Source organism: Oryctolagus cuniculus, chromosome 13, assembly GCF_051225735.1.
Source record: "Oryctolagus cuniculus isolate XC-2025 breed Fujian yellow rabbit chromosome 13, ASM5122573v1, whole genome shotgun sequence".
NCBI classification, from domain to species: Eukaryota; Metazoa; Chordata; class Mammalia; order Lagomorpha; family Leporidae; genus Oryctolagus; species Oryctolagus cuniculus.
The window spans coordinates 67,195,931-67,209,033 of record NC_142879.1 but is presented as its reverse complement, the minus strand read 5'-3'; the positions used below and the strand labels follow the sequence as shown (position 1 = coordinate 67,209,033).

The following is a 13,103-nucleotide window of genomic DNA, read 5'->3' as shown; positions in this document are numbered from 1 at the left end:
TTCCCTCTCCCATTCCCACTCCCATGTTCAACAGGGATCACATTTCAGTTAATTTTCAACACTTAAGAATAACTGTGCATCAATTACAGAACTAAACCAGTCATATTAAGTAGAACAGATAAAAAAACTACTAAGAGGGATAATGTATTAAGTTGTTCATTAACAGTCAGGGCTATGCTGATCAAGCCACCGTTTCCCATAGTGTCCACCTCACTCCAACAGGTTTCCCTCTTGGTGTTCAGTCAGTCGTCACCGATCAGGGAGAACATATGGTATTTGTCCCTTTGGGACTGGCTTATTTCACTCAGCATGATGTGTTCCAGATTCCTCCATTTTGTTGCAAATGACTGGATTTCGTTGTTTCTTACTGCGGTATAGTATTCTAAAGAGTACATATCCCATAATTTCTTTATCCAGTCTACCGTTGATGGGCATTTAGGTTGGTTCCAGGTCTTAGCTATTGTGAATTGAGCTGCAATAAACATTAGGGTGCAGACCGCTTTTTTGTTTGCCCATTTAAATTCCTTTGGGTAAATTCCAAGGAGTGGGATGGCTGGGTCGAACGGTAGGGTTATCTTCAGGTTTCTGAGGAATCTCCAGACTGACTTCCATAGTGGCTTGACCAGTTTGCATTCCCACCAACAGTGGGTTAGTGTCCCTTTTTCCCCACATCCTCGCCAGCATCTGTTGTTGGTAGATTTCTGCATGTGAGCCATTCTAACCGGGGTGAGGTGAAACCTCATTGTGGTTTTGATTTGCATTTCCCTGATTGCTAATGACCTTGAACATTTTTTCATATGTCTGTTGGCCATTTGGATTTCCTCTTTTGAAAAATGTCTATTGAGGTCCTTGGCCCATCTCTTAAGTGGGTTGTTGGTTTTGTTTTTGTGGAGTTTCTTGATCTCTTTGTAGATTCTGGTTATTAACCCTTTATCTGTTGCATAGTTTGCAAATATTTTTCCCATTCTGTCGGTTGTCTCTTCACTCTCCTGACTGTTTCTTTTGCAGTACAGAAACTTCTCAATTTGATGCAATCCCAATAGTTGATTTTGGCTTTGACTGCCTGTGCCTCCCGGGTCTTTTCCAGAAATTCTTTGCCTGTGCCAATATCTTGAAGGGTTTCTCCAATGTTCTCTAGTAACTTGATGGTGTCAGGTCGTAGATTTAGGTCTTTAATCCATGTTGAGTGGATTTTTGTGTAAGGTGTAAGGTAGGGGTCTTGCTTCATGATTCTGCACGTGGAAATCCAATTTTCCCAGCACCATTTATTGAATAGACTGTCCTTGCTCCAGGAATTAGTTTTAGATCCTTGATCAAATATAAGTTGGCTGTAGATGTTTGGGTTGATTTCGGGTGTTTCAATTCTGTTCCATTGGTCTATCCATCTGTTTCTGTACCAGTACCATGCTGTTTTGATTACAACTGCCCTGTAGTATGTCCTGAAATCTGGTATTGTGATGCCTCCGGCTTTGTTTTTGTTGTACAAGATTGCTTTAGCTATTCGAGGTCTCTTGTGCCTCCATATAAATTTCAGCACCATTTTTTCCAGATCTGAGAAGAAGGTCTTCGGTATCTTGATTGGTATTGCATTGAATCTGTAAATTGCTTTTGGGAGAATGGACATTTTGATGATATTGATTCTTCCAATCCATGAGCATGGAAGATTTTTCCATTTCTTGGTATCCTCTTCTATTTCTTTCTTTAAGGTTTTGTAATTTTCATCGTAGAGATCTTTAACGTCCTTGGTTAAGTTTATTCCAAGGTATTTGATTGTTTTTGTAGCTATTGTGAATGGGATTGATCTTAGAAGTTCTTCCTCAGCCATGGCATTGTCTGTGTATACAAAGGCTGTTGATTTTTGTGCATTGATTTTATACCCTGCTATTTTGCCAAAATCTTCTATGAGTTCCAATAGTCTCTTAGTAGAGTTCTTTGGGTCCCCTAAATACAGAATCATGTCATCTGCAAAGAGGGATAGTTTGAGTTCTTCCTTCCCAATTTGTATCCCTTTAATTTCTTTTTCTTGCCTAATAGCTCTGGCTAGAACCTCCAGAACTATACTGAATAGCAGTGGTGAGAGTGGGCATCCCTGTCTGGTACCAGATCTCAGTGGAAATGCTTCCAACTTTTCCCCATTCAATAGGATGTTGGCTGTGGGTTTTTCATAGATTGCTTTGATTGTATTGAGGAATGTTCCTTCCAAACCCAGTTTGCTTAGAGTTTTCATCATGAACGGGTGTTGTATTTTATCAAATGCTTTCTCGGCATCTATTGAGATAATCATATGGTTTTTCTTCTGCAGTCTGTTAATGTGGTGTATCACATTGATTGTCTTGCGCACATTAAACCATCCCTGCATACCAGGGATAAATCCCACTTGGTCTGGGTGGATGATCTTTCTGATGTGTTGTTGCATTCTATTGGCGAGAATTTTATTGAGGATTTTTGCATCTATGTTCATCAGGGATAGTGGTCTGTAATTCTCTTTCAATGCTGCATCTTTCTCTGGCTTAGGAATTAAGGTGATGCTGGCTTCATAGAAAGAATTTGGGAGGATTCCCTCTTCTTCGATTGTTCTGAATAGTTTGAGAAGAATTGGAGTTAGTTCTTCTTTAAATGTCTGGTAGAATTCAGCAGTGAATCCATCTGGTCCTGGGCTTTTCTTTGTTGGGAGGGCCTTTATTACTGTTTCAATTTCTGTCTCAGTTATGGGTCTGTTTAGGTTTTTGATGTCTTCCTGGTTCAATTTAGGCAGGTTGCATGTGTCCAGGAATCTATCCATTTCTGATAGGTTTCCCTGTTTGCTGGCATACAAGTCCTTGTAGTAATTTCTGATGATTCTTTTTATTTCTGTGGTGTCTGTTGTTACGTTTCCTTTTTCATCTCTGATTTTATTGATTTGGGTCTTTTCTCTTCTTTTTTTAGTTAGTTGGGCCAATGGGGTGTCAATTTTGTTTATTTTTTCAAAAAACCAGCTCTTCGTTTGGCTGATTTTTTGTAATGTTTTTCTTGATTCAATCCTGTTGATTTCTTCTCTGATTTTAATTATTTCTCTTCTCCTACTAGATTTGGGTCTGGTTTGCTGTAGGTTTTCTAGATCCTTGAGGTGAATTGAAAGCTCATCTATTTGGTGTCTTTCCAATTTCTTGATGTAGGCACCTATTGATATAAACTTTCCTCTTAACACTGCTTTTGCTGTGTCCCATAAGTTTTGGTATGTTGTGCTGTTATCCTCATTTACTTCCAGAAAGTTTTTGATTTCTCTTTTGATTTCTTCTATGACCCATTGTTCATTCAGGAGCATGTTGTTCAATCTCCATGTGTTTGCGTATGCTCTAGGGATTCCTGAGTTGCTAATTTCCAACTTCATTCCTTTATGGTCTGAGAAGCTGCATGGTATGATTCTAATTCTTTTGAATTTGCTGAGACTTGCTTTATGGCCTAGTATGTGGTCAATCCTAGAGAAGGTTCCATGTACTGCTGAGAAGAATGTAAAATCTTTAGCTGTAGGATTGAAAGTTCTGTATATATCTGTTAGATCCATTTGGGCTATAGTGTCGTTTAAATCTACTGTATCCTTGTTGATCTTCTGACCGGATGATCTGTCTATTTCTGAGAGTGGAGTATTGAAGTCCCCCAGTACTACTGTATTGGGGTCTAAGTCTCCCTTTAAGTCCGTTAACAAATCTTTTAGATAAACTGGTGCCCTGTAGTTAGGTGCATATACATTGATAATTGTTATATCTTCCTGTTGAATTGATCCCTTAATCATGATATAGTGTCCCTCTTTGTCTCTCTTAACAGTTTTTGTGGTAAAGTTTATGTTGTCCGATATTAAGATGGCTACGCCCACTCTTTTTTCATTTCTGTTGGCATGGTATATCTTTTTCCAGCCTTTCACTTTCGGTCTGTATGGATCTTTGTTGGAAAGATGTGTTTCTTGTAAGCAGCAAATAGATGGGTTTTGTTCCTTAACCCAATCAGCCAATCGGTGTCTTTTAATTGGACAATTCAGGCCATTCACGTTCAATGTGACTAATGATAAGTGGTAACTTTGCCCTGCCATTTGCCAAAGATAAGTTCTAATATATGCTTTGAATTCCCTGTGATCTTTTGCTGTGAGGTTTCCTTCCTTTACCTTCTTTCATATTGATGACCGTGTTTCTGTGTTTCTGTGTGTAACACATCTTTAAGCATCTTTTGCAGGGCTGGACGAGTGGCAACAAATTCTTTCAATTTCTGTTTGCAATGAAAAGTCTTTATTTCACCTTCATTCACAAATGATAGCTTTGCAGGATATAATATTCTGGGCTGGCAGTTGTTCTCTCTTAGTACCTGGGCTATATCTCGCCATTCCCTCCTAGCTTTTAGAGTTTCTGATGAGAAGTCAGCTGTGAGTCTGATTGGAGATCCTCTGAGAGTAATCTGACGTTTCTCTCTTGCACATTTTAGGATCTTTTCTTTATGTTTTACTGTGGAGAGTTTAATTACAACGTGTCGTGGTGAGGATCTCTTTTGGTCGTGTTTATTAGGGGTTCTGTGAGCTTCCTGTACTAGGATGTCTCTGTCCTTCTCCAAACCTGGGAAATTTTCTGCTAATATCTCACTAAAAAGGCCTTCTAATCCTTTCTCCCTCTCCATGCCTTCAGGAACTCCTAGAACCCGAATGTTGGGTTTTTTAATAGTATCCTGAAGGTTCCCGACAATATGTTTTAGATTTCTAAGTTCCTCTTCTTTTCTTTGGTCTGACTGTATCCTTTCCTGTTCTCTGTCTTCTAAGTCCGATATTCTTTCTTCTGCTTCACCCATTCTGTTTGTAAGGCTCCCTATTGTGTTTTTCATTTGATCTATTGAATTCTTCACTTCAGTCACTATCACAGTTTCCTGTTGTACTAGTTGTTTCGTTTCATTTTGATTCCTCCTTAATATTTCATTTTCACGAGAGAGATTTTCTATCTTGTCCATTAAGGATTTGTGTAGTTCAAGAATTTGTTTTTGAGAACTTCTTAATGTTTTTATCAATTTTTTGAGATCTGCTTCTTGCATTTCTTCTATCTCATCATCTTCATAATCTTGAATTGGGGTGTCTTTTTCATTTGAGGGCGTCATGGTGACTTCCTTGTTTTTATTACCTCGGTTTTTGCGTTTGTTATTTGGCATATTGGAGATATTTGGTTTCTTCACTGTGGTGCTTTTTCTTGTTATACTATGGCTCTAGATTAAGTGGACTATCTGTTTTTGATGGAGCCTTAGGGCTTGAGATGGGTGTGGCCTGAGAGCTCTGTTTGGTGTGCCAAAGCTGACACTCCCAGGTTAGGCGTGGTAAATCTCTCTCTCTCTCTCTCTCTTTTTTTTTTTTTTTTTTTTTTTTTGATTCAAAAGGGAAGTAATTCCGCACAGCTGAACGAAGTTGGAGGTAGTTAGCAGGCAAATGATATACCCACAGGAGCCAGAGATCGGAAGCTCTTTCCCAAGAACCCCACAGGGAATCTGTTCGGCCCTCAGAGTGGGCTCAAATTCTCCTTCAGCCTCCCACTGGGTTGCCAAAGTTACGGAATTGTAGCGTCTCTGGAGAGTGCTCATGTGAATTCCGTGAGTTCTCTCCCCCACCGTCTCTTTTTTCACAGTCTCAGTTCAGTAGCACCACAAATTTACTAGGTCCTAATCTCCTGGTAATTCGCCCTGCCCAGAGTCAGGTTTTTCTGCTAGGCTCAGGGCCGGTGCAGACCTGAGGTCGCTCTGCTTATGACGTATGTCCAAGATGGCGCCTGCTCTCTGTCTTGCTCGCCCTTGAGAGGTGAGCGGAGAGAGAGAAACCCGTGTCTGTACTAGTCACCCCTTTTTTTTTTCTCTCTCTCTCTCTTCCAGTTAGCCTTGTGAACTCCCCCCCCCCCCCCCGGGGGTCGTTCCCTCTAGTCTCCTCTCTCCGCTTGCCTGCCGGTGTCTCGGGCTATTGAGGTTCGGCTCATCTCGCGTTCCAGCGCTGGTGTGTTGAGTCTGCCGCTGGTGTCCCGAACTGTGGGCTCCCACGCTCTCCACGCAGGTCCGCTGTGAGTCACGCATTCCGGAAGAGTTTCTTCTGCTGTTTCCTCCCCTACTCTTCCTTGAACCTGCAGTATCTCCAGTTTTATTAAACTATCTCTCCCCAGACTATCAGTGTGCTTCCTTCCTATTCCCTTCTCTGTAACTCTTTCAAATAAATAAAATAAAACTTTAAAAAAATTGAATTGAGTAGGTTCCAACCTCAAGTGGCTTAACAACTGAGGGGGAAATTAAGTCCTGTATACAAATAACCATGACACAAAATAAAAAGTGGCAAGCATTCCAAAAGGAGAATAATTAAAGCAGGTAGGGACAATTATTTCTGCATGAAGGTGTCAAGAAGGCTCCCAAGTATTATCTGAGCTGGACCTTGAAGAAGGCAGTGGGATGTGGGGGCAAGGTCCTGTGGACCAAGAGTCCAGAGATCATTTGTAGAGTCAATTTATGTCCTGACTAATCCTGATCTTAGGAATGTTGGGCAACAAAGCTCAGTTTCTTTGTCAATTTTCAAAGTGGAGCAAAGGACTTAAATTTCTAGATGGAGAGACCAGTGAAAACCATAGTGCAGGATAGATGGATGTGTATTCAGGAAATCAGATAATCTAATTAATATTAACATGTAGCCATAACAGCTATTTTTTAAAAAGATTTATTTAGTTTAAAGGCAGACTTACAGAGAGTGAGGGAGAGACACAGAAACAGATCTTTTTTTTTTTTTTTTAAGATTTATTTATTTACTTGAAAGTCAGAGTTACACAGAGAGAGAAGAGGCAGAGAGAGAGAGAGAGAGAGAGAGGTCTTCCATCTGCTGGTCACTCCCCAGCTGGCTGCAACGGCCGGAGCTGCGCCCATCCGAAGCCAGGAGCCTCCTCTGGGTCTCCCACGCAGGTGCAGGGGCCCAAGGACTTGGGCCATCTCCCGTTGCTTTCCTGGGCCATTAGCAGAGAGCTGGTTTAGAAGCAAAGCAGCCAAGACTTGAATGGAAGCCCATATGGGATACTGTTGTCACAAGTGTCACCTTAACTGGCTAGACCACAGCACTGGCCCCTGAAACTATCTTATAACTTGTACCTGGGCATGATATATATATATATATATATATACACATATATATATATATATATTTAGTCTTTTTTTGACAGGCAGAGTGGACAGTGAGAGAGAGAGACAGAGACAGAGAGAAAGGTCTTCCTTTGCCATTGGTTCACCCTCCAATGGCCGCCGCAGCCAGCGCGCTGCGGCCGGCGCACTGCGCTGATCCGATGGCAAGAGCCAGGTACTTCTCCTGGTCTCCCATGGGGTGCAGGGCCCAAGCACTTGGGCCATCCTCCACTGCACTCCCTGGCCACAGCAGAGAGCTGGCCTGGAAGAGGGGCAACCGGGACAGAATCTGGTGCCCCAACCGGGACTAGAACCCGGTGTGCTGGCGCCGCAAGGTGGAGTGAGCCGCGGCGCCAGCCATATATTTATTAATATGTCTATATATATTTAGGACAACTCAAAACATGCATGTACAAAAATATAAAAGCACCATAAGCAAACAAAAGCCACATTTTGATAATATCTTGTTAGTTTTAGACCAAATATGAGGAGCAAAGCAAAAGGAGTGGGAACAATTGCATTTAAATATGGTTTTTAGGTGGAGCTGAAGAATAGCTACTCACTTGATCCCCTTTGGGAAAAGGTTGTCATTCGTGGAACACACAAGCAAGAGTCATACTTTAGGAACAATAAATAAAATTATAGGAGATTGCTGAAGGGGAAAGAAAGCAAGTCAGAATTTGAAGCTGAAAAACAACAATTGAACAGACTATTAAAGGATAAAGTTGACATGCAAAGAGTAAAGCCAAGAGCATGGTAGTTAAAATAAAGTCCAGGTCACATGTCGAATGTGGAGACCCTTGTTAAGAAGCAGACAGAAAATAGTGCATAAGTGAAATACCAGCTTAGCAGGTTTGTAGATCTCTATCTCTTGAGTGAATAGGAATATATGTGGAGAAATATTTGTGTTTTGCAGCTGCACCAAAGCATCTGTCAGTAGTTCTATTATCATTTTTTCATATATATATATGTTTATATTTATATCCACACAGAAACATTTGAGTAGGTAAAAAATGCACATGTTCTGCATGTTTAACTATACTAAAATATTTACTTAAGCAAAAGTTCCTTGAAAAAAAATTTTTTTAAAGATTTATTTATTTATTTGAAAGGCAGAGTTACAGAAAGGCAGAGAGAGAGAGAGAGAGAGAGAGAGATCCTCCTCCCGCTGGTTCACAGATCTGAAGCCAAGAGCCTGGAGCTTCCTCCAGGTCTCCCACACGGGTGCAGGGGCCCAAGGACTTCTACTCCTTTCCCAGGCCATAACAGAGAGCTGGATCAAAACTGGAGCAGCTGGGACTCCAACCGGCCCCAATCTGGGATGCTGGCACTATAGGTGGTGGCTTTGCCCGCTGTGCCACAGCACCGGCCCCCTTGAAGTTGTTTTTCTTACTGCACAGCCCCATACTGGCTAAGGACACATTTCTAAGTACCTTCCTCTTCTCTTAAAACCTTGAAAATAAAGTTCCAGTATAAGCCAAAGGAGGAGACATAGCTAATACAGAGATATTACGTGATCACCTACTTAGCCATCCAAGTTTTAAAAAAAGATGGAAGTGTTATTCCTTCCAAGATTTGCAGCTTTTGTTTTAAAAATAAATATGAATTATATACGGAGTATGTGGCTTAACTCCATGCCCATATTTGTGCAGAATCCATTAAATCCTGATTGATGTCAATTTTTTATGCTGACCCATTACTGCCATTGACTATCACGCCTATACGAAATTAACGAGTTAAGGGTAATCATTAGGTACAACAATCAAGTGAGTGGGGCTAGCTTTTGTTTGGCAAAATCCCAAATTAACCGTATGTTCTTTTTTTCTTTTTCTTTCTTTTCTTTTTCTAGTATGTGACCTACAGAGTCAGAGGCTAAATGTCTGGTCAGGGTCAAATCAAACTGAAAGACTACTATAAGAACTCATGTCAAATGGGATCACCAAGTTTTGCATTAAATCATTAATGCATCTTTTAGATCTCTCTCTCTCTCTCTCTATCTCTCTTTTAATTTGAGAAGTAGAGACAAATGAGAGAAAAAGCTCCCATCTGCGGGCTCACTACCCCAAATGCCTGCCATTACCTTGTCTGAGCAAGGACCAAGCCAGGATTCTGGAATTCAATCCATGTCTATCACATGGGTGACAGAACCCAATTACTTGAACAATCACCACTGCCTTGCAGTTGCTACATTATCAGGGAGCTGGAGTCAGGAATGAGAGTGGGGCATTGAACCTAGTTACTCCAATGTGGAATGCAGACTTCTTAACTGGTGTCTTTTTTTTTTTTTTTTTTTGACAGGCAGAGTGGATAGTGAGAGAGAGAGACAGAGAGAAAGGTCTTCCTTTGCCGTTGGTTCACCCTCCAATGGCCGCCGTGGCCGGCGCATTGCGCTGATCCGAAGGCAGGAGCCAGGTACTTCTCCTGGTCTCCCATGGGGTGCAGGGCCCAAGCACTGGGCCATCCTCCACTGCCCTCCCTGGCCACAGCAGAGAGCTGGCCTGGAAGAGGGGCAACCGGGACAGAATCCAGCGCCCCAACCGGGACTAGAACCTGGTGTGCCAGCGCCACAAGGCGGAGGATTAGCCTAGTGAGCTGCAGCGCCGGTCTTAACTGGTGTCTTAACCACCAGGCCAAATACCCACACCACTAACATATTTAACACATGTCATCCAAGATTTCAAATTGGTTGGCCTAAAGGTACCTGTAGTATTTATATAATGCAGTGATTTATGACTCTGTTTAGTATGTGTGGTTGTAGCTTCTTTATGATGCCTAATATTATTTATTTTTACCCTTTTCTTTCTTAGTTAATTGTGTTAAAGACTGTGTATTCATATTAGCTTGTGTGTGTTTCATATTTATATCTTTTCTGAAAAATAAGTTTTGTTTGTATTTATTTATTGTAATATGACTTTGTTTTCCATTTCAGTTATTTCACTCTTGTTTATATTGATGCATAAACTTGGTCCTCAGTGTTGAATAATAATTTTAAAAGGTGTGTACTTTTAGGTTGTCTAATATTTTCCCTTAGCACTAAAAAGATGTTACTTCATTGTCTTCTTTTGCTAATGACAAGTCATCTATCAGTCAAATTTTCATTCCTATGAAGCTGATGTATCTTTTCAAATTGTTTTGTTTTTAATTTTTTTTTTTTTTTACTTATTTGAATGGCAGAGAGAGAGAGAGAGAGAGAGAGATCTTTCATCTGCTCCTTCACTCCCCAAATGTCTACAACAGATGGGGCTGGGTCAGATTGAAGCCAAGAACCTAGAACTCCATCTGAGTCTCCTATGTGGCCAGCAGGGACTCAAATACTTGAGTTTATCGCCAGCTGTGTCCTGCGGTTTCCTTGAGCAGGAAGCTGAATTGGGAGCTGACAGTGGAGTTGAAACCAGGTTCCCTGATAAGGGATTGCAGGCATCCCAGGCAGCTGTTGAGTCAAACGCCCACCCCTTCTAACATCTTTTAAATTGTTATGTAGTTTACTAAGATGTGTGGATTTGTTTATCCTGCTTGGTACTCTATTTGACCTTTTGATCTAATGTCTCAGATCTTTATTTAACTGTGAGAAATTCTTAGCTATTTCCTCTTCAAATATTGCTTCTCCACCATTCCTTTCATGCTTATTTTCAGAAACTCCTAGTAGATATGTGTTGAATCATATAAATCCCCTGTTTCTGTCTTTTTTTTTTTTTAAGATTCAATTATTTATTTGAAAGGTAGAGTTATAGAGAGGGAGAGAGAGAGGCAGAGATAGAGAGAGAAGTCTCTATCTGCTGATTCACTCCCCAGATGGCTGCTAAGGCCACGGCTGGGACAGATGGAAGCCAGGAGCCAAGAGCTTCCTCCAGATCTCCCAGGTGGGTGCAGGGGTCCAAGAACTTGGGCCATCTTCTGCTGCTTTCCCAGGTGCATTAGTAAGGAGCTGGATTGGAATTGGGGCAAGCAGAACAAGAACTGGCGCCTATATGGGGATGCCAGTGCTGCGGGAATTGGCTTTACCCGCTAAGCCACAGGGAGTATGCCTCCATGTCTGCTAATTGCTCTCTCTTCAGTTTTCTCTCTTTATAACTGACTTGTCTTCTGAGTGAAATCCTCAGCATTGCCTTTACTTCACTTTCTCTTTGTTTCCAGTCTGCATCTTATCTCATCTATTGGATTTTCATTTTAATGACTTTATTTTTCAATGCCAAGATTTCTAGTTGCCCTTTTCACTATTTATCCACTCTGAGTTCATTTATGTATGGATTTTTACAATGTCTTGTTGTTTTTTCTCAATGGAAGTTATTCCTCCACTCATTTCCTTATGCATTTTGAAAAATATTTAAATGTTTTCTCAGATTGTTTAATACCTTATTTTCTACAGGAGTAAATTCATGTTCTTATCGTTTAATTGGTTTTCTTGGCACTGGCTTTTGGTTCAGGAGCTCATTTTTGTTCTAGGCTTGCATTCCGTGTCTCTTTTTCTCCCCATTTCCATTGTGCTTTGGAACTCCTTATCTAGTGGTTTTGAGATTGCCTTCATTCTGCACTTGCGTCCCTGGGACCCCAGTTCAGACCCTGATCTGCTATTGGTACTTCCAAGGTCTAGCCCACCACAGAGATCCAGGCATCAAGCCAGGGAGTGGACTGCTTCCTTTTGTGGTCCCAAAGCTATATCTGTGTCCTCCCTCTAAATCCAGTTTGCTAAAAGCTGTAGTCCCAGGCAGGAAAAGCTTCTATTTCAGTATCTCTTTATGAGTAGGAGGAGCCTGCCCTGCCCCTGGCTTCAAGCAGTGAGCCTGGCTTCAGTCTCTCATCTCGGCATGGAACTCTTTTATTTTAATTTACTCTGGAAGAGCCAAACTCTAGCTAATATTGCCTGGTTCCAGACTCAGAGCCCCGTAAGCTTGTGGCTTCCGCTGAGCTCACTTTGTACTTCTGTCCCAACTCTGAGCCACAGAAGTGTTTGTTTAGTTTTTAAGCCCGATAAGCTTTATTTGTCATTGCTACATGTTGGGAGTAAAGATGTGTCATAGAACAAACTTTCAGAGCTTTCTGAACTAGGTTTGCATGCTGACTTCTTCAGTAAACAGAAGACTGTACAATGCATGCATTGTGATCTTTAGTTCACCTTTAGGAGAGCAGGATTTAGAGTAATGTGGCAACTAAACTAACAGTTCTTTAGATGATTTTATCTGAACATCTGATGATTCAATAATTAGTTTGATTATCAAATTATCTAATTCAGTCATCATGATACTGAAAATACCAAATGTTTCCATCTTCCAAACAATTTTCTTATCTATATTTTGATAGAATAGCAAGCATTTTTTTTTTAAATAAAAAAGAAAGATGGGAAATGTCATCTCATATCCCATGAATTCTGGAATTTTCTAATGATTATTTTTACCAAGCAAATAAACCCAGGAGTAAATGAAATGTGGTTTACTGCTTATGCTTCCTGGAATTTCTTGCAGCCAACACAGAATTATAGCATCTCAGAGTTGGAAGAAATTCTTCATAAGACCGCACTGAATTTTTTCCTGTTGGTCTGCATCAATGTTGTGAAACTTAGTGACTAAAAGGCTAAGATTGGAGAGTCCTGTGGCAAAGGTAAAGCCCACTTCAAACAAAGTTCAGACACCCTGCTGGGGCCTTTGAAGTGAATTCATTTCCATGAAAAACGTTTTGAATACTTTCTGATGGGACCAGAGAGATCAGAGAAGGCCATTTCCACTTCCACTTCATTGCAAATGAAGATACCTTGCCAGTAGAAAGCTGGTACAAGTTTAACAAACAACTCCCAAACAAAAACAGAAAACAGGGAAATTTTTGCCAACTTACATCGTGTAAATACTCCCCCGCCATGGCTGACTTGAAGCCACCGATGTATCCTCACTAAGCGCAGAATTGGGAAGAGATACCCACAATAGGTTCTTTGGGCTAATAGGAGTTAGCTTCAGCACACTACTGAGATA

General features: G+C 41.0%; 1 long non-coding RNA gene across 1 annotated transcript in view; it reads right to left on the bottom strand.

The window, feature by feature from the left end:
• Positions 1–6,747: 6,747 nt before the first annotated feature.
• LOC138844994 (uncharacterized) overlaps positions 6,748–13,103 on the bottom strand; it is a 53,946-nt gene continuing 47,590 nt past the window's right edge. Inside the window, exon 3 of the long non-coding RNA XR_016219083.1 lies at positions 6,748–6,990. This is a non-coding gene — a long non-coding RNA (uncharacterized LOC138844994). The remainder of the gene's footprint in view (positions 6,991–13,103) is intronic.